The sequence below is a fragment of the Lagopus muta genome, chromosome 1 (genome assembly GCF_023343835.1).
Source record: "Lagopus muta isolate bLagMut1 chromosome 1, bLagMut1 primary, whole genome shotgun sequence".
Taxonomy (NCBI): Eukaryota; Metazoa; Chordata; class Aves; order Galliformes; family Phasianidae; genus Lagopus; species Lagopus muta.
In genome coordinates this window covers 80,139,574-80,160,887 of record NC_064433.1, presented here as the reverse complement: position 1 = coordinate 80,160,887, position 21,314 = coordinate 80,139,574, and the positions used below count along the sequence as shown (strand labels likewise).

Here is a 21,314-nt window from a genome sequence, read left to right as displayed (position 1 = left end):
TCACCAATGATTTTCCTTGATTAGTTTAGTTATATTAGCTATTTAGTTTAACATTCTCTTAAAGTTAAGAATTCCAACTCAAGTGAAATTTCCAAATATATAATTTTCAGTCAGAACTAGCAGGGATTCTACCTGTGGAAAGTCATAGGTCCTCTGTGGCCAGGGCTGCAGGACACATCCTATTGCAGCAAAAGGCAAGAATGTCAGGAGATGATTCTGGACTGAATTTACCCTTGAAGCTCTAAAAAACACTCTGTTTTGCAGTAGTGTACACACCATTTCTGACTCCTAATTGTACTTACCTCCATTTAACATTCACCACTCAATTCCTCCCTTCTCCATCCTCCTGGTCCAACTCTCCACTCTCTTCTCTCTGCCAAAAGATAAAACAAGGACAAAAGGAAACTAAACAATGCATACTTGAAGAACACTGAATCCCCCACTGGAGGGGAATGGCATTCAAGCTATACCAGATATGAAAGAAGAGGGAAAAACATTCTAAAGGGAAATAAATTTGAGATTTTTAAGACAAGGAATGGATTTTCTAAGTAGAGAAACAGTTTATTTCTCTATTTTCTAGAAAAAAAATAGACAAGTGTTGAGACTCACAGGCTCTTCCTCAGACTTCCCACAGAAATAAGGCAAAAGCTGAATTACTTGGGTCATATAAAACTTGACTAACCAAACTGAGTTAACATCATTGGGGTACATAGATATTTCCCATGGCTCCATTTAAATCACAGTAGCTCACATGGTACCCAAGGCTACCTTTACACACATCCTTTGAAGAAGGAAAGACAAACCACACATAGAGACAGTAGGAGCACACAAGCTCACCTTCCTGTTGCTGTTTTGGATGTTAGTAAATTAATCTGCTGCTGAAGAGCATTACAAACTTATGTTCCAGAAGCAGTGTGCCACAGACAGTATGCATCATCTCCTTGCAGCCTAGTGGGTGTTAACAGCCTGTTTTAAGGTAGAGATACAAGTCTGATCAAGAGACAACTATGTGCATTTCTACCCCTGCTAACCCCAATTTTTGCTGCAGTCCTGCTCCTGGAAGCCACAGTCCTCAACTCTGCTTGCAGAGACTCATGTAAAACTGGCTGTCAGGCACTGATGAAGCCTTTTCACTCACACAGTTGCTTTCACTATAATCAAAGAGTGCATCTAGTGTTCGTACAGCCAATGATTAGACAAGGATGGTGTCACTTTTCAACCAGTCCTGCTAGATCCAGCACAGGGTGTTTGCAAACAGCTGAAAACTTGCTTGTGAGCATCAGCACAACGCAGAGCTGCCTTGTCTACTGTGGTTTCATACCCCAAATTCACAATATTGCTTCTACACCATCACTCAAACTCTGATCTCATTCATTCTGGGATAAAAGAGGAATAACATCTCCTGTAGGCACCATTTCTACTGGTTGAAGAAAGTACTGAAAAAGTCATCAGTTGGGATGTGCCTTACGAGCACAAGCATTTATCAGCAGCTTTTACTTACCAACAATTTCTGTTACTAGTATCATGGCTCAGTACTGGCAATGAATGGGGATTTGAGGGCGCCAGAGGCCATGCTCGCTTCCTGTCATACAGTCAGCATTTCTTGGAATCATGTCATACGCCAGCCAGAAGTAGATGTTTGCATCTCCAGCAAGCTTCTGCTCTTTGTTATTAAAAGCTGCCTATCGTTGCATTCATTGCAAGGTAAGTTTGGACATAACATTTCACAGAGAAAACGTTCATTCTTCATTAGTTATTGCAGATACTTTCAAAGAGAGTGGGGACGTAGGTGCTGTAAATGTCACTGAACCGGCAACAAATCAGGAAATTGGGCCCATTTGCTCTTCCAAATGTCTGGCCACAGATTCCTCTTAAAAAAAAATACATCCACCCATCAAAAAAGCAAGAAGAAACAACAACAGTTGAGCTTGAATACAGTTTTGAAAACTGTGAAGTCCAGACTTTTCAGTGTTGGTTGAAGTTTCTCATGTGCACAGCAGGCACCCTGACAAATAGGGGAAAGCAGGCAGGGTGTGGAGCTCCTGGTCTTACGTCAGTTTGCGAAAGAAGTTGATTTATTTATGATAAAGCTCTGATGTTTCACAATTTGTGCCAAAGTCTTCTCCAACAACTGCACTTAGTGAACAGAAACTGTTCACTAATAGGCTGTCACTTCTTTGCTTTGAAAGGAATTTTCAAAACCACACCTTTTGTGACACTTCTGTATGGTGCTTGGTATTAAATTGCACAAACTAAATTAAATACATTTCATCAACTGGTTTATTTTTTTGGAGAGCAATTTCAACCAATTCCTTCAAATAATTTTTGGATCATTATTTCTCATGTTAATAACAATAGAAAAGAAAGACAGGCAGGAAACAAGCCATATGTTTACCCATAACACAATATACACGACAAAGGACATCTTTGAATGGAAACTTGTTAAAAAGTAATTAAGCAGACAGCATCATCCTGGTAAACCTGTTTAAGATGCAATGGAGGACGCTTGATTCAGGAGCTGTGACTTAGGAAATAAAGCATTGTATTTATTTTGGGGATTAGTAATTGACTTTTAAGATGAAGTGCGAGTGCATGCATGCATCACAAAAATACAATATTTTATATCTTTATAAGACTCTTTCAATAAATTATAAACATATTTACAGACAGCAGTTAAGTTGGTCTAGTGCTAACAAAAGATCAGTTAAATATTCCTGCACTGCTGTGAGTACATGGACAACTGAGTGCAGCGTGGAAAGCAAGCAGGAAAAACTAGAACTTGTGTGCAAGTTTACAGAACCATAACTGGCATAACTGGGACACAGTCAGACAGCATGCATGACTGAAGCACCACGGTGGGTGGCAGAAACCCCGCAAGAAACAGTGGCAGGGAGGACAAGGAGAGGGGCTGTCCTCTCTGTGGAAGAATGACTTGGATGCATGGAACTCTGCTCAGGGCCAGCCACAGACTGGCTGGTTGACAGCTTGTGTGTGTGGATCACAGAACAGACCAGCAGGGATGATGAGCAGGCTAAAGTCAATGGATCAGCATAAGGAAGTAGATAAAGGCTTCCATAAACAGCTCAAGAAAGACTCTGAATAACAGGCATATATGGAGGAACATCAGTGTCTCTGACATCTGCTGGAAAGGCAACACAGCAGGATTCAGGCAGTGAAGACGATTTCCTGGCAGTGTCAGGAGCCTCCACCTAGGTTGGACCAGCAAGAGGTGATGTTGCACTGCTCTATCTGCTGCTCACCTGCAGAGAAGAACAGGATGAGGACAGGGTCATGAATACCTGTTTTGGCTGTAGTGATCAAGAAAAGTGGAGCTTCAGATCCTTAGCGGAATGAGGAAGAGAAGCATCAGAGTATCAGCCCTACACTTTGTTAGAGATAATTTCAGCTTATTGAGGCAGCTGGTAGGCATGTTTGCTTGGGAGACAGAACTGCAGAGCAAAGGAGCTCTAAAAAGCCAGCAGGCCTTCAATGAAGACTTTCTCTAGGCATGAGCACAGGCCATCCTGATGGTCAGGAAAACAGGCAGGCAGATTGGGAAATCAGTTTGGCTAAGCAGGCTACTCCTGACACAGATCTAGCACAAAGCTAACGGGCAGGGACAGGTTGCAATGGACAAATTAAGAACACTGACATTGTAGGTAAAGGTCACAGAATTGTAGGGGTTGAAAGGGAACTCCAGAGATCACTGAGTCCAAACCCCTTGCAAAGCAGGCTCTCTACAGCAGGCTGCACAGGTAGGTGTCCAGACAGGTCCTGAATATCTCCACAGGAGACTCCACAACCTCACTGGGCAACCTGTTCCAGTGCTCCTATCACCCTTTACTGTGAAGAAGTTCTTTTGCATATTGGTGTGGAACTTCCTATCCTTCAGTTTATGGCTATTTCCCCTTGTTCTGTCCCCACAGACCACTGAAAAGAGGCTGGCTATGTCTCTGTCTCCCACACTGAAGATATTTTTAAACATTAATAAGATACCCCCTCAGTCTTCTTCTTCCCAGGCTGAACAGATACAGGTTACACAGCCTTTCCTCACAGGGGAGATGCTCCAGTCCTTTTGTCATCTTTGTGGCCCTCTGCTGGACTCTTTCAAGGAGATCCCTGTCTTTTTTCTACTGGGGAGCCCAGAACTGGACGCAGTACTCCAGGTGAGGCCTGACCAGGGCAGAGTAGAAGGGGAGGATCACCTTCCTTGACCTGCTGGCCACCCTCCTTTTAATGCACCCCAGTATCCCATTGGCCTTCTTGGCCACCAGGGCACACTGCTGGTTCATAGCCAACCTGTCACCCACCAGGTCTCCCATGTCCTTCTCCACAAATCTTGTCTCCAGCAGGTCATCCCCCAACCTGTACTGATACATGCAGTTATTTCTTCCCAGGTGCAAGACTCTACACTTGCTTCTGTTAAACCTCATCTGATTTCTTACTGCCCAGCTCTCCAGTCTGTCCAGGTCCTTCTGGCACGTCAGCCACTCCTCCCAGCTTTGTATCGTTGGCGTACTTGCTGAGGTGGACATTATCCCCTCATCAAGGTTGTCAATGATACTGAACAAGACCAGGTCCAGCACTGATTCTTGGGGAACTAGCGGTGAGTCACAGGTCTCCAACAGTCCCAAGACTTTGCACTGCTGATCATCACTCCCTGATCTCGGCCAGTCAGCCAGTTCTCAACCCACCTCATTGTCCACCCATTTAACACATTTCCTCAGCTTCATTATCAGAATGTTGTGGGAGACAATATCAAAAGCCTTGCTGAAGTCAAGGTAATGACATCTACTCTTCTCACCTAGCCAGTGACTCCATCATAGAAGGCTATGAGGTTGGTTGGACACAATTTCATAGAATCATAGAACTGCTCAGATTGGAAAAGACCTTAAAGATCACCAAGTCCAACCGCAACCTAACCATACTACCCTAACTCTAACAACCCTCTGCTCATATCCTTGAGTACCACATCCAAAAAGTTTTTAAACACATTCAGGGATAGAGACTCAACCACCTCCCTGGGGAGCCTAGTCCAGTGCTTAACAACTCTTTCTGCAAAATTCTTCCTGATATCCAACCTAAACCTCCCCTGGCACTTCCAGCTCCTCCTGCTTGTTGCCCATGCTGCTTTCATTGGTGTATATGCACTTCTGCTGAGATATCTGCCTCACTACCAGCTCCAGCATTGTTCCTCTAGGCTTACCTCTGGTGAGCTCTGGTTTGCCCCCTTTCCCCATCATATGTAGTTTAAAGCTCTTTCAGTAAGCCCTGCTAGCTCTTGCACTAGGATTCATTTCCCCCTTTGAGAAAGGCAAGTTTCATCTGTGGACAGGCCAGAGGCTGAGTAGACTGCCCCATGGTCAAAAATCCCAAAGTTCCTGCCTTGACACCAGCCTCTGAGCCAATTATTCATTACCTGTGTTTTTGTAGCACACTCCATGTCCTTCACCACCCCAGAAGGTATAGAACAAAACATCACTTGCACTTCTGCTCCTTGAACTATGCACTCTAACTCCCTGAAATCTCCTTTCATAGTTAGCAAGCGTCTCCAAGCAATTTCATCACTGCCCACCTGAACTAGGAGTAATGGGAGTGAACCAGCTTTGGGAGTTTTTTAGTTATGACCCTGACACGGGCCCCAGGAAGGCAGCACACTTCCCTGCGGCTCAGGGCCGGTCTGCAAATGGGGCCCTCTGTTCCTCTGATAAGAGAGTTGCCTACCACAACCACCCTTTTTTCTTTCCTGGCAGAGGCAGTCTCAACACGTGGAGTAGACTGCCTCACCCTTGGTAACCTCTTAGGGGAGCCTTCCCACACCTTCTCAGTCACCTCCCCTTCGGTGTCCAGTGCTGCAAACCTATTGCTTAGGGAGACCTGGGATGCAAGGTAGGCAGGAGGGGTTTGCCCATGATATCAAGCAGGGACCCTCTCCCAGTCCTCCCTGTCCCTCAGGTCCCCCCTCCAGACCGACAGGGACAGGCCAAGGGGTCCACCACCGATTGCAGTGCTTTTGCTGGCTTCAGAAAAGCCCTAAAAAAGCCCCCTTCTTGTCAGCCCTTTTTGGTTTAGATCCCTAGCCCAGTGCAGTCTTACCTGCCCTGAGTCTGGTCTCCGCAGCAACATTAGAAATATTTATTGTTGCCTTTCATCTTAGTGGCGAAGTTCAGTTCTACCTGGGCTTTGGCCTTTCTGCACAGCTTCAGTACGTATTTCTAATCCTCATAAGTTGTTTGCGTCCTCTTTCAAAGACCATAATTTTTCCTTTTGTTCCCAAGTTCCAGCCAAAGATCTCTGTTCAGCCAAACTGGTCTCCTTCACCATCAGCTTGTCTTCTGTGATATGGTGATGGTCAGCTCCTGTACATTTAAAATAACTTCCTTGAAGTATTCCTAGCCTTCCTGGGCTCCCAGGCCCTCCAAAACTACCTCCCAAGGAACTCTCTCAACCATGGTCCTAAACAGACCAAAGTCTGCACTCTAGAAATCCAAGGTGGCAGTTCTGCTGATTCCCCTCTGTGGTTCTATCATTTCATGATCACTTTGCCTCTGACAGCCTCCAACCTTTACATCCCCCTTCAACAAGACCTTCTCTGTTAACAAATAGCAGGTCCAGGATTTTGCTTCCCCTTATTGGCTCATTCACCATCTGTGTCAGGAAGTTATCTCTCACACACTCCAGGAACACCTAGGGCTGTTCCCTTTCTCCTGTATTATATATCCAGCAAATGTCTGGGAAGTTGAAGTCCCCCATGAGAACAAGGGGTAGACCTCGAGACTTCTTCACCCAATTGTCTATAAAGTATCCTATCCACCTTTTCATCCTGGTTGGGTGGCCTGTAGCAGACTCCCAAAATAATGTCAGTCTTACTGGCCTCCCCTTTGATTCTGACCCATAGGCTCTCAACCCTATCATCACCATCATTAGTTTCCAGACATTCACATTTTTTCTTAATGTAGAGAGCCACACCACCACCTTTCCTGCCTTGCTTATTTCTTTTGAAGAGTTGGTAGCCATCAATCGCAGCTCTCCAGCTATACAAGTCATCCCACCATATTTCTATGTTGGTAACTACTATATCATAGTTTCCTGGCAGCACAATGGCCTCCAGCTCCTTCTGTTTGCTACCCATGCTGCATGCATTACTCTAAATGCAGTGAAGATGAGCCACCATTTGAGAGGGAGAAACCCTAATACACTCTTGACCATACTTACGTGTTTCTGTAGCAACCAGCCTCACACTAACCCTTGTATTCTTCCTACAAAAAGGTGTGTTGTTCTCCCTCACCAAGACAGAGGACTGTAAGATCTTACTAGCACATCTTCCTCCCACAAGCACTGGCATATAATATACAGGCTCCTTTCTAGTGACCTTGGTTTCACCCCCATCCCTCTTCATACCAAGTTTAAATCTCTATCAATGAACCTTGCCAACTCCCATCATAAAACCCCTTTCCACCAGAGGGATAAGCTATTCCCATTGATTGCTTGCAGGCCTGGTCTCATGTAAATTGAGCCAAGGCCAAAAAACCCAAATCCCTGCTGGGCACACCAGGCTCAGAGCCAAGAATTCATCTGTTGGTCCATCGTGTTCAGTCCCTCATCATTCCCTACAACTGGAGGAATAGAGGAGAGCACTCGTGCTCCTGAACCTCTGACCAGCTGCCCCAAGGCTCTGAAGTGCTTCTTAATAGTCCTTCCTATTTCATCACAGCCTACCTGAAACAACAATAGGGGATAATAATCTGAGGGCCATACTAAGAAAGGAAGTTTCTCCCTTCTATCTTCTGAACCCCCGCAGGCAGCAGACCTGCCTGTGTAGTGGGTCTGGTCTGCATATTGGGCCTTCTGCTCCCCTCAGCAGTGAGTCACCAACAACGACTCATCTTTTTTTCTTTACTGAGAAGGTTTTAATGTTAAGGGTAGCCTAGTCTTGATGACACCTCTAAGCAGGAAGAACCATCATCCCCACCACTGTCCAGCTGCCCCTGAAGAGCACTGTACCTATTCTGCAGGGGCAGCTGGGGAGGTGGAGGAATTGCTGGGCAGGTGTGCCTGCATCACTGAGCATGAACCTTTTGCCATTGTCCCCTGCCCCCACTTCACCATCATTTTTGTTAGGAGGAGAACACAAGAGCTCACTGTAGCAGGAACACTGTCTGCCTGATGGTCTCCTCCTGTTACCTGTTTGCAAGGCAGTAGGGGGTGATGTGCTTCATGTGGAGCCTCAGATGGATGCCTAGATGTCAGGGCTGGCAGGGACTGGCATTACCAATCTATCTCCCTTTCACACTCCCTAATGCTCCTCAGCCTCTCCACCACCTCCTTCAGGTCAGCTACTAGGCTAAGTAAATCCATCAGCTGGTTGCATCTAACACAGATGCAATCTCTCTTGCCCTGTGCTGCAAGGGCCAGGCTCTAGCACTCACTGCAGACACAGACCTGTGCACTAGCATGTTGCTGTGGGACCTCTGGGTCTGGGTCTTCACATTCTTCCTGGCAACAGCCTTCTGGCCAGGGTGCAGCCATGGCAAACCAGCAGACTCACTAGCACCATCTGGGGTAGCCTTAAAGGGGTCTGTCAGTATTCAAAAAACATTTGAACAATGTTCTTAAGATACACGGTTTAACCCCTACGTTGCGTAGAGGCAGGAGCTGGAGTCAAAGACTTGGGTCCCTTCCAAGTCACGGTATTCTATGATTCCACAATTATCCTCCTCTACTCAGAATTAAATTAGCCCGCATTTATAAAACCACTCCTTTTGTACCCCTTCAAGAGGACAGATACATCAGTCAACTGGAGCAGTTTCAGTGAAGAACCACAAAGATGGTCAGAGAGTTAGAGCAATGGCACTGTAAGGAGATACTCCAGGAACTGTGTTTGTTCACATCTGGAAAAGAACATTCTTTGGGGGTGGTAACTAACAGCAGCCTTCCCATACCTACAAGATGATCATCAAGAAGATGGAGGCACGTTCTGTACCTGGTGAGAAGACAAGAGATAACAGACATGAAGTTGAAACAGCAATGATTCAGACTGGACAGATTTTCAACATTAAAGCAGTCAGACAACAAAAGAGATTGCCAGAGAGGCTGTCCAGTCTCCATCTTTGAGGGTTTTAAAAACCAAAGTAGGTAAAGCAGGGGCCCATTTCAGTGTTGACCTTGGTTTAAGTTTGGACTACCTAACCTCATGTTCCATCTAAACTCATATTTTCCGATCATTTCTAATAGTGCTACAAGTTCTCCTCTGTTACTAATCTTCTCACCACCTTATTCGTAAACATGTCTTAACAATGTGCCAATCAGAACTGATTCATTAAAATAGCCACAGATACCAAGAACAGACATTATTTGCATGGGAATGGTTCAGATGTTTAAATAATCAACTATTTGGCTGAAATATTTTGTAAGGCCAAAGTAGTATAACAAGAAATGGCAGTATGCCAGAATCCCTTCCATTCCTATCCAATTTCAGTTTGAAGCCGGAGTAATACTGAGGGCATGGACATTCCTAATCTATTACACAGAGGAGAATTTGAACACTGCCTTGCAAACAAGGATCGGTCCAACAGGGAAGACAAAGGAAAAATTTCTGATCTCTTGTTGTCACTACCAAACCTTTGTCAATCTTCTCATACACAACTTTCAAAATGAACTGAAATGACATTCCAGCTTCCACAAACAAACAACAAGCAGAATTCACACTCCACAGCTTGATGTTTTGAAAACGTTAATACATGGTATTCTTTTCGCCTTGATTCTTTTTTAGCTTCAGTGTATTTATGAGCTCAGTTTTCAAGTTCTCTCTCCAGTCATGATCACAGTTTGCCAGTCTTCTTCTGACTGCAGCAGATAGCTATCTTTGAAAATGCTTGTCTGGAGCATTGAGTTCCTGTTGGAGATCCCAAACAATAGCAAATTCAAACTTCCATCTATTTGAAACTACTGAAGAATGAATCATCTCTCTCCTGACCGTACATGTATTGATCCAAAAGTTACACAGCAAGCTGATCAGATTTTGTTTATCTAAATTTATGAATATGACTTTGTTTATGTCTGAAAGGTTGTTCATTAAAAACAGGTACGAAACAATACAGAAGAGATTTTTGTCCATGATTTAACTTATTTACCTCCATGCAGCAACATTCAAAAAGGAGGCCGTCCACTCTGAGGAATGAAAGGTAGGCACTGGAAACAGCTGGACTAGTCTTCAAAACATCACTTTATGGACAATTTTAGTGCTTCTGGAATGCTTCCAAGAGAACAGATTGATACTCTTGCACTATTGAAGTCACTTCCACTGGCTCAAACCGTCACAATTTGGTTCACAAGGCAATTATTTATGATCTAAGATTCTGGAGCAAAATGAAAAAATTCATATGTAAACAATTATGTATTCTAGAAACTGTACTTATACAAGAATATTGCAGGCTTTAAACACTAATACTGTGCGAAGGTGAATTAAGATACTGTCACATCAACATAAACAAACCATTTCTAAGAAGCTATTAGACCCATGGCATCTCATAGGCACTAGCCAATTACCACAGTAATCTCTTTAAAGTGATACATGTTGCACTGAACTGGAGCAGAATAAGAACATTCGTCAGCTACTGTCAGCCATTTGCTAAGTAGCCAGTAACCAGGAAGGCTGTTGTTATTCCATGACTTTGGATCAGACAGCTATGCCCTTAAGACACTACTTTTAGGCAAAGATTCAGGTTTATAACTTTTTTGCACCACACAATGCAAGTGATGCTGCTGCTATTCTTTCCACACAGTGATGGCAGGTGCTTTTAGTTTTCTCTTTGGAGGACTAAACAGAGTTCTTATTTAACAATCAAGGAAACTGAAGACAAGGGAAAGTTACAGCACAGGAGGTTAAAATGTAGCAAGTTCAAGACCATTCCTAATCTAATCCCTTTTCAACTTCTATTTTTGTGCGTGTTTTATAATGTACCTAATTCATTAGTAAAGAATTACATTTATATAGTTGATAAATAATGTACTTACTGCTGATCAGCATCTCATCTCCTTCACAGAACTAGCACAGTGCTTATCAAAGTCATTTACAACCACACTTAACCTGTTATTCCGGCAGAAAACAATATTTTTTTTTCCTGCTGGATCAGTTTCCTGCTACATGGAAGAGTATGATGAACATCAGAGCATGCACAAAAAGTAAGACCTCCACTTTCAGTGACAGTAAATTGCCAGACTGGCTCAAACCATCCCGTGATTTGTATCTACTTGGAACAATTTTCACCCATCAACATCAAAGACAAAGCTCTGTAGAACCAGAGCATGCCTGGGCTACAGTAAATCACAGTGAGCCTCGCAAACGCAGGTAAGTTAATTGCCATCATTGAATGGATTCAAAGTTCAGAAACGGTCCTTTGTATCATCTTATCCAGTGTAAGCTTCACAGACAGGCTAACAATTGGGAAGATTTATTACATATTTACTTACAGATTAAATTTACAATTATTGCAGCCAGCTGACTGCACTTCTACAAGCAGACATCCCATTTGCCACATTGGGAAATAATTCCTACCTCCCCTGCATGGCTGCCACAAAGACCAAGACTTTGAGATTCTTCCTGGAAGCCATTTCACAGTTAGTCACTTTGGAGTTTTCCACACATAAGGGCTAAACAGCATTTTGTGCAATACTAACAGGTAGAAATCGCATTAGGAGTGCAACAATTGTTCTTGATGAATGTTTGATGTTTTCTTGTCCTTTGCCTGCTGCCACACTAGTAAGATTTATCATTACAAACGAAAGGTCAATGATCCCAGAGCCAAACATACAACGTTTAGTATTTCTTGGGAATCATGGTGTGAAACTGAATAGTAACAAGAGTGAAATCAGTTAGCTTTCTACAGGCTTTCTCTACTAGAGAAAAATTCTACAGACACAGTATGCTGGTCTGGACAGATGAAAGACTGTGAGGCTTTGCCTGTACACTTCATTAATGGATAGCTTTATATGCTTCTGCTCTCAGATCTGGGACAGGATTAATATGAGTTTTTATATTCTCCATGTTGTTGTATTCCAGGAAATATATGTGTAACCTTACACAGATGGTCTGCACATCTACCACTAGAAACAGATTGAGAGAGCAAAACTGCTTTGGAGATGTGTAAATGGAGGCCTGTTATGTCCCCACTGTAAATACAGCACACAGAACTGATACCTGAGTAAAGGACCTCATTAGTTCAAGAAGTATGGCATAACTGTTAAGAAACATTGCATCAGCGTGGCCTGGAATTTCACTAACAAGATGAAGCACTGATCAACTTCTCCCATACAAAGAATTACCAGCTTTCTCATTCTATGTGTAGGTCCTCAGGCTCACTACCCTGTTTATTCAGAAGAGCTTTCCTACAGCATCCCTGTAGGTTTAAAAACAAGTTCAACCACAAAAAAAAAAAAAATAATAAATAAAATAAAATAAAAATACATGAGTTAAGTAAATTTGGCATTCTTTGTGAAAAAAAGAAAAGGTGTCTGCCTACCTAAGCAATAAAGAGCCACCAGTGTTATGCAGTAGCTCTCTGATACGATGTTCAATAGTGTTTACAATTTAACAGGCAGAATAACAGTTCTGCCTACTGACACAGACTTATCACCACTATAACCCATTATCATTTGTTAAGGCATGACACAGAAGTATGAGCATGAGAAAGAGCTGTGTTATTAATGAATGCTAACAAATGCTAGCAAATTTCAGTTTTAGAGTTTCAAAGAGAGGCTGGTCAGTCTGCTAAGCATTTCCATCACAAACATCTGATTTCATAGCAATCATCACACCCACATCACACCAATAACAGCCCCAACCTACAACCCCACTGACCACAGGAGACATCACAGAACACACATCCCCTCTCCTCCACACCTGGAGCCACAGTGTTCTCAAGCTTCTTTCCACATAGGCCAAGCACAGAGGGCTTGCAGAGCCAATGGCACCACCCATAGCTTCACATCAGTAAGCAAAAGCCAAGCAGACAAACACCACTCCACTATGCAGGCACTTACTTCATTTTCAACACTGTCATCTTCACGCTTGGCCACAAAGCTGCTGAACTCCTTTTGAACAGTGTCTAAAGAGAGAACAGAAGACAGCTACAGTTACCAAGCCCACAGCCACTCAGCTTCCAAGTAGAGGCCAGCACTTCAGAGTGAGGTCACAGCTACAGCTTACCATACTGCCAACATCAACAGCTAACACTTTTCCCCACAAACAACCCCACCGTGGAACAAGCACTCACCTCCCACACTCTCCTTATGGTCTGCTTCACAAAATGAATTTTGCTCTAGCCATCGATCATGCTGGTGGCACTCTGCTCAATTTGCTCACATTTATCAGCACTTCTCCAGCTCTGGGGGATAGTACATATCATCTACCAAGTGGCAAGTAATGGAAAATAACCACTTTCTTTAACCTTCTGGCTCAAGTTCTCCTCTGAACAGCGTAGGATGTTATTAGTCTTCTTTGCTGCCAGGGAGCAGTATAGATTCATGTTTCAGCACACTGTTCATGAAAACAGGTACCTTTTAGCAGAGCTACTCTCTTGCCAGGCAGTCCTCAGCCTACACCACTGCAGGGTCTTAGACCATTCATCCTAGCACAAGACGCCTTGTTGCCCTGCAGAACTTCATGAAGTTCACTCTGGACCACTCCTCCAGCTCTTTTTGAACAGCAGTCCTACCCTTACACAGACCAACTGCACTCCATATTTAGCAGTCTTTTATAAACTTCTATATTTTCTACTTCCTTGTCCAAGACAATAAATGAATATTGAAAAGTGCAGGCTCCGGAACAGAGTTCTGCAGTAGTCCACTTGCCTTTGGCATGCATTGGAGAAAAAAGAAAACAACAACATCAAAAAAACATCAGCTGCTAACAGCAGGCCTGACATTCTAACACATTTTCTATCCATATACACAGACACTTATTCAGACTTGGACATCTCAACTTCAGCTGTGGGAGACTGCATAAAAAGCCTTGCTCAAATCAAGGCATGTAGTACTCGCTGCATTCCTCTCATAGTTCATAGACTTAGTTGTTTCAGCCAAAAAAAGGTTTGTCAGTAGTTCACTTAGCCAAGCTGATCTCCTGATTTGTCTGCTTGTTCTCTTGACCATCAGGATGGCCTTTGCTCATGCTTGGAGAAAGTCATCATCTCACTATGTCTGTACCTGCAGTCACCACCTACTGTTACCAAAATGAGCAACATTGTACCTGACCTATATATATATATGTATATATATATATATATATACACATACACACACATATATACATACAACTTAAAAAACAAAAACAAAACAAAAACAACAACAAACCCAACTGTGCTCCTAGAACACAATTCCCTCAAGCCCATCAGTTCTGGTGAGGTTATTTCCAAGTGTGACTTACATAAGTATGATTCACATCACTCCAGCAAAAAGTGTGAAACAGTCACTCTTGACAGTGGCTTGAAAGCTGGTGTACTCATCATTATCTAAACAACTCGTGTTTGTCCAAATGAGGAACACTATTCTACACACATTCTTCTTCCTGCATCAATAACCAGCAAAATCCAAGGGTCTCCTAGTTTCCTTCTCCTCATTGTCATCATGAGTGACATTCCCCTTTATCGGGTAAGGGAGGACCTCTTGCTTCTCCAAACAAGGCACTTATTATCAGTTATTAGTGGAAAACAGTGGAATGTTGGTGTGTGAATAATTACTGCAACAGACTGGGAAACAACGTGTTTTTTACTGACTTGAATGAAAATGTTCCCATTAGAGGAAAAGGAATTTCTAGAAAAAAGCACAAGTGAAATTTACACAAACTGTATAATAAAACAGGACTGGGGCTTTGTTAGCTTCCTAATAAATATATTCAAAATCCTAGAATATAAATCGAGCAGAAGATACAAGACCAACACTGGTGCCTCTCTAAGAAGCTTGCTAGATCTCCCAGATTGACGTTTCGCAAGCATCCCATCTCTAGATTGGCATTTTGAGGCTCAGGTTCATTCTTCAGCAACACACCCAAGCTTTGAAACCAAAGCACTTCATTACTTAAGGTCTGCTTGAGGATTTCTTCCTAGTAAAAGTAAAGATCCCATGACGACGTATTAAAGAAATATCCTTGTATTCTACTGCATGCAAATAAGAGGTAACACCAGACAAAAGGGTAACTTGCATATTTACTATGAAAGAGGATCCTTCCTATATAACTAGTTTGCCTTTCCAAAGATTATTGGATTATAATCTTTTTATAAAGATTCTAAAGAATATTTCAATTATATTCCAAAGTGAAGTGATTTGCATACAGTTTCATTCTCACTGTATCAAGAGGGAAGCTGAAGTCCAGAGGAGGCATTTGCCCAGTTCTGTTTAACAAAGGATCTTGTTTAACAAGGATCCAGGTACTTTCAACTCCTCGCCTAGTGATTCATCCACCAACATTTACTGTTCCTAAGGCAACAAGTCTGTTTAAGCTGACAGTGGAATGGAAATCTCTTGACCGAGAACACATTAATATGTTTTAGACTGTGAAAGGCCAGATGCAAAATTAATTCTCCCCTCATATTTCCGCAGCTGCAGGCAAATAGAAATTCTTTCAAGAAATGCATGTGGAGGTAACACAACAGTTTGCAAAATATACAACACTACCTTAAAGTGATGGTTTCATTGTTTATACAATATATACAGCATATTCTTCAGATGACTTGTATGTTAAGCCAGTTTAGTGAAAGCTTTACAAAAAAATTTCAGCTTCCCACCAGCACTGACTTAAGTTGCTAAAGCACATTTTGCATTATTAGAGCTGCACAGATTTGCCATAAGAACCCAGAGACAACTCAGAAGAAAATCCACATCTCCTTTCTTTGCTTCCTACATGTCACACTAATGCTGTGATTTTCTCCTTGCAACCTGAAAGAATCTCTAATTGAAATGTGAACCACATTTAAGTGCAGCAGCAAAAGAAGGAGGGTTTTTCTGTTTGTTTATAAAATCTTTCTTATCTTCTTCTAACTCACCGGTACTCTGTGAACTTCAGAGACTTCTGAACTACTGGTTAGAAACACAGTTCTAACAAACATACAAAAACATCAAAATTTATGTTTTGACCTGCCCAAGGGAAAAACAAACATAACAAAAAATACCCCGAAGTCCTGTTTTGAATGACCTGTCTCCCTACCTGTGTCATCTTTTCCAAGCCCATCACCAGAGACGTTATGACTTTCAGCCACCAAAACTGTGAAAACATTAATTTATGAAATAAAAATATAGAAGATTTCTTCAAAGGTAGCACAGTTGTTTACAACCCAAAAAGCATCCTGCTCCAGCCTTGTGTTCATCCCAGTACTTCACGTAAGAAACCAGACTGATTATGGTATACATGCAACCACTGTTAACTCCAGAACACTCCAGAAGGGCACAGAACTCCTGGGTGGTGGCAGATACTTTGGCCATTCCCCACTGAAACAGTATTACTTGCTCCAGTGACCTCCATGACAAAGGATTTGTGTTAGTCTTCACAGCACTCTCCAATCTGCTTGGTTGTTTAGGGAGCTGATGATCTAGTGTGGTTCATAAGAACATATAAGAGCACTCATGGCACCGAAACACATACGTCTTAAAGCTCATTCACTCTTGGGAAAGACAAATGGATTGAAGGAACAAAGAAAAGCAGGATTAGAATGGACAGCAGAAGTGTAAGTAAAGACCTAGACAGAAAAGCACACGACCCTGAAAAACTCTACTTCCTGCAAAAAGACATCATGTAAAGAAATCACTGATAGGCAGCAAACTGGTAGCTAATGGAAAGAAGTGAGAAATTCCTCCACTGAGTGTCACCTTCCCTCCTCTTGATTGTTATGAGAAGACTTAAAATTGAATAAAAGTGAATCAAAAGATGCTGCTAAGAGATTTCTTTCCTGAAACAACTGGAAGGGATTAGAGAAAGGAGAAAATTGCAGTTGCCCACAAGAGGCAATTGTGTCTGTGAAAGAATCATAGAGTCATTTGTTTCAATTTTGAGGTGCAAGGGACCCTTAAAAGACATATAGTCCTATTCCCCTGCAATAAACAGGAACATCTACAGCTAGATCAGGCTGCTCAGAGCCCCATCCAACCTGACCTTCAGTGTCTCCAGGAATGGGACATCCACCACCTCTCTGGGCAACCTATTCCAGTGCCTCACCACCTTTATTACAAAAAACTTCTTCCTTACATCCAACCTAAAACTTCCCTCTTTTAGTTTGAAACCATTTCCCCTCATCCTATCACCACAGACTCTGTGAGTCTACCCTTCTTTCTTATAGCCCTCATTATATACTGAGAGGCTGCTATCAGGAAACCTTGAAGCGTTCTCTTCTCCAGGCTGAACAGCCCTAGCAAACAGCCCGTCCTCATAGGAGAAGTGTCCTACCCCTCAGATCATTTTTGTGGCACTCCTCAGCACACATTGCAACAGGTCCACATCTCTCTTGTACTGAGGACTCCACATCTGGACACAGTACTCCAGGTGAGGCCTCACCAGCGCAGAGTAGAGGGGCAGGATCACCTCCCTTGCCCTCCTCCGAGCCCCTTCTTTTCCAGACTAACAATCCCAGTTCCCTTCCTGCCGCCCCCTGCTTACATTGTCTTCATCTCAACCCATTTGTTTTCCTTGCTCTTGCTCTTCAGATTCTGACAGGGAGTGCATGGGAACCTCACAACTTTCAGATCCCTACCCACCTCTGGCAATGCATTTGAAGTCCTGTGTTTGAATAAAGGACAGAATCTAATCCAAAATTCTGCAGCTCAGGTCTGTTTCTTCATAGATCTGAAATGGAAGCTCTAAGCCAAGTACAGTCAGTTACAGATTGTAAAGCTGAAACAAGTTTTCTTAGCCCTTAAAAGTTTGCCTCTTGATACTAAAGAAACTCTGAGGAGATGCACCTAAAATAAATTTCTAACAAGAAGAATCCACTGGACTAAATTTCCAGCTTGGAAAAGATATTCCTCTCTGTGAGGGTAAATATGTGGACTCTTATTTTTCTGACAACTACGCTTGGGTGTTTTCTTTTTGCCAAAACATTTTTTAGCTCATTTCTATGTTTCTATTCACTTCATTGTAAACAAACATATCTATAAGAAAATTTCCATCTCTAGTGAGTTCCCCTCTGCATGTATCCCAGGATGAGAGTATGCACAGACTGTCAGCACAGCATTACCAGCATTATAGTCAGCCTGTCATCCTTAAGTAGTGTGGTACAGTAGTCAGCATCTGCACTCACACCCCTCCCATACTTGCTGCACACCAGTATAGCAAGAGGAAAACCTGATACAACAGCCTAAACACGCACAAGTATTATTAGCTAACTTCACCTCAGGGCACTTCTCCTTGGATTACATAGTTTTCACTTCTGCTTCGCAAACAACAGGAACTCGAGCTCACCTCCATCATTTCTATCTCTGGAGCAGTAACACAGACCCAGAATTTCAGCTTCCTTTCACAGTCTTACAGTTGTGCTCCTCTGGCAAGCTCCCCGAATGAAGCCAGCAGCACTCTTTTTTGATGTCTGCTGACAAATTACACTGTCACTAGTACAGTGAGTTAAATCCAGAAAATGCCCAGGCCAACACACAACAGTCTATTTGGAATCTCCACTTCTGGAGATGGTGAACTGTTAGAGAGGTTCACTCAGCCTTGTGAAAACTACCCTCAGGGTTAAAACACTTCTAGGAGAAGTCAGGAAAACAACAAAACAAAACAAAAAAACCACAACCCACAGCGTTGCCAAGAAACACATTCCTGTGAGCCCATGATCAACAGTGTATAAAGTACCTTCTGCTCTTACAGGCTGTTTTTGCTTACCTCAATTTTTGTAAAAAGTTCAACTGAAAAAGCAAAGCATTAAAAGGAACCCAGCAAAACAGTAATGCTGCTTGAAAATGAGTTGATGCTCAGGACACAAAAGCACCAACTCTTCTCCTTCCAGAAGAGCCTCTCTACAGATACAGAATGCTTCCTGCTCCTCGAGTTCATTCACCTGGTTTCTTTTCCTTATCTCATCTATTCTTGGAATGAAGTCCCTATCCTGCTAAAGCTGGCGGAAGCTTGGCTGATGTCTGCAGCACAAGTAGCACAGCAATCCTCTCGCTGGTGCAGTTAGTGAGAAATTTATTCACCTTACGCAGGTCCAGAGATCTTTCTCTAGTTTCTACAACAGCCTGCAGGATCTGGCACAGTCACCACTGCCACTTTTTTCCACCTTGTGTACATTCTCAGTTTTGGCTTGAATTTCCAATGACTGATTTTAGACCTACTAAGACCACTCTCCTTTGAAGTCCTCTACTGCCTCAACGTGATCTTTACTCTTTAAGCATTGTATATGCAAGTCTGTGTTTTTATCAGACAAACGCCTGATCTGGCAGGGCACTGGGACTAGCAGCAACTTCAACATATTGAGCAGGGATGCTGAAGAATGCAGCTGCAGCAAGGCTCTGGCAGCTTCCACGTGTCAAAGTTTCCCACAGGAGAATGAAGATGCAAGTCTTCAGGATAGATTATGCTGCATGATCCTCTTTCACATCCTTTTCCAGTTACTAGAGATGGGGACACAGGAGCAGAATTTTAAACCTGGGCGCTGGAAAGAGAGGGTGGGAAGGCTGGGATTCAGAAGGTGAGGGCAGATAGTGGAAGAGGGGCGGCAAACATAGTTTGCAAGACCAGAAACTTGCATGACAAGTCAAGGTGTTATTGACGCACTGTGTGCACTTGGGTGGAAGAAGAACTTCTTTACTGTGACGGTGACAGAGCAATGGAACAGGCTGCCCATAGAGGTTGAGGAGTCTCCTTCTCCGGAAATATTCAAGACCCACTTGGATGCTGTTCTGTGCTACCTGCTGTAGGGAACCTGCTTTAGGAGGAGGTTAGACTAGGAGATCTCCGGAGGTCCCCTCCAACCCTACGATTCTTTGAGACCAGTATGACTTAAGACTTACAATTTTCTTATGTGGATATGACAAGTTACTTAACCTTGATAAAATCCACACGCAGCAGTAGAAACATTTGCACACAGGCCACAACACAAATAATAGCAGTAATGTGAGCATGCAAACAAACAGAGGGTGTGGAATCTTACCCACTGCCTGCACCCTGCCCCGCTCCACCCTTACCACAGTGAGGGGTGCAGGTCCGCCTGCGGGGTCCTGGGCTCTGCCCACCTTCAATATCACAGTGTAGTTTTGAGGAAGAAAGTGAAAATAACTGCAAAAGTTTAGGAAACCTAAGTATGAAAAAGCTGTTGCTCCAGCAGCCATGCTGTGAGCTGCTGTTGGGGGAGGGGGATGTCAGTTTCCTGCTGTTACCTTGTTTGTGCTCATGCTAAGGGAAGGCCAGCTCCACCTGAACCTCCAGCAGCCTTGAGGCACATTCAGCCTCCACAAATTTCCTCTCCATCCAAGAGCTGCTGCAAGCTCCCTTGCCTCATCACTGCAGCTGTAGCATAGGCTACAGTGACACTGCATGGTGCACTGAGCTATGCTGCCTTGGTCTTCACAAAATAAGAGTAATACCATGGCTAGGTTGTACCCACTTGCTTACCTGCATAGCACAGAACCGGCCCCAGATGGTGTCAGACCTATTATAGAATCACAGAATGATTTAGGTTGGAAGGGACCTCAAAGCCCATCCAATGGGCAGAGTTGCCCCCCACCAGCTCAGGCTGCACAGGCCTGGCCTTGAACGCCTCCAGGAATGTGGCACCCACAGCTCCTCCAGGCATTCTCTGCCATTACCTGACCACCCACTGAGTAAAAAATTTCCTGCTAACATCTAACCTAAATCTCCCCTCTTTCAGTTTAAGACCATTTGTTCTTGTTCTTTCAATCCCAGAAGTTCCTTTTGCTTAGTGACAGGAGCCCATGGCTCACTCTTCTGTTCTTCTATCCTTGCTCCTGTTCTCAAGCCCACTAGCAGCTCCCTACACTGCAAAGGCTCTAAGTCATAAAATCATAGAATGCTTGGGTTAGAAGGGACTTCAAAGATTATAGATCTCCAACCCCCCAGCCACAGGCAGGGCTACCAACCTCCATATTTAATACTAGACCCAGCTGCCCAGGGCACCATCCATCTTGGCCTTTGTATGGGAACTGCTGAGTCACGGCCTGAACCTCTGATTGATCACCTGAGGCGAGCAGTAAGGCAGCCAGAGGAGCACAGGTGAAGGCAATTCTCCTGTGCTGCCAGAAGGGATGGAGCCTGGCTTTATCCCTCCTAGACCTATTTAAGGGCTGGCTACCAGTGAGGAAGGATCTCTTCT

General features: G+C 43.4%; 1 long non-coding RNA gene across 4 annotated transcripts; it reads right to left on the bottom strand.

The window, feature by feature from the left end:
- Nucleotides 1-302: 302 nt before the first annotated feature.
- LOC125688002 (uncharacterized) lies at nucleotides 303-21,219 on the bottom strand. Of its 4 annotated transcripts, none has more exons than XR_007374558.1 (5): nucleotides 21,082-21,219; nucleotides 20,597-20,633; nucleotides 13,042-13,106; nucleotides 10,134-10,358; nucleotides 303-373 (listed from the first exon to the last, which is right to left on the bottom strand). It is a non-coding gene; the product is annotated as an uncharacterized LOC125688002 (long non-coding RNA). The 4 variants fall into 4 exon arrangements; XR_007374563.1 differs by lacking the exon at nucleotides 303-373 and adding an exon at nucleotides 8,858-8,983; XR_007374557.1 differs by lacking the exon at nucleotides 303-373 and adding an exon at nucleotides 9,157-9,895.
- Nucleotides 21,220-21,314: the final 95 nt, after the last annotated feature.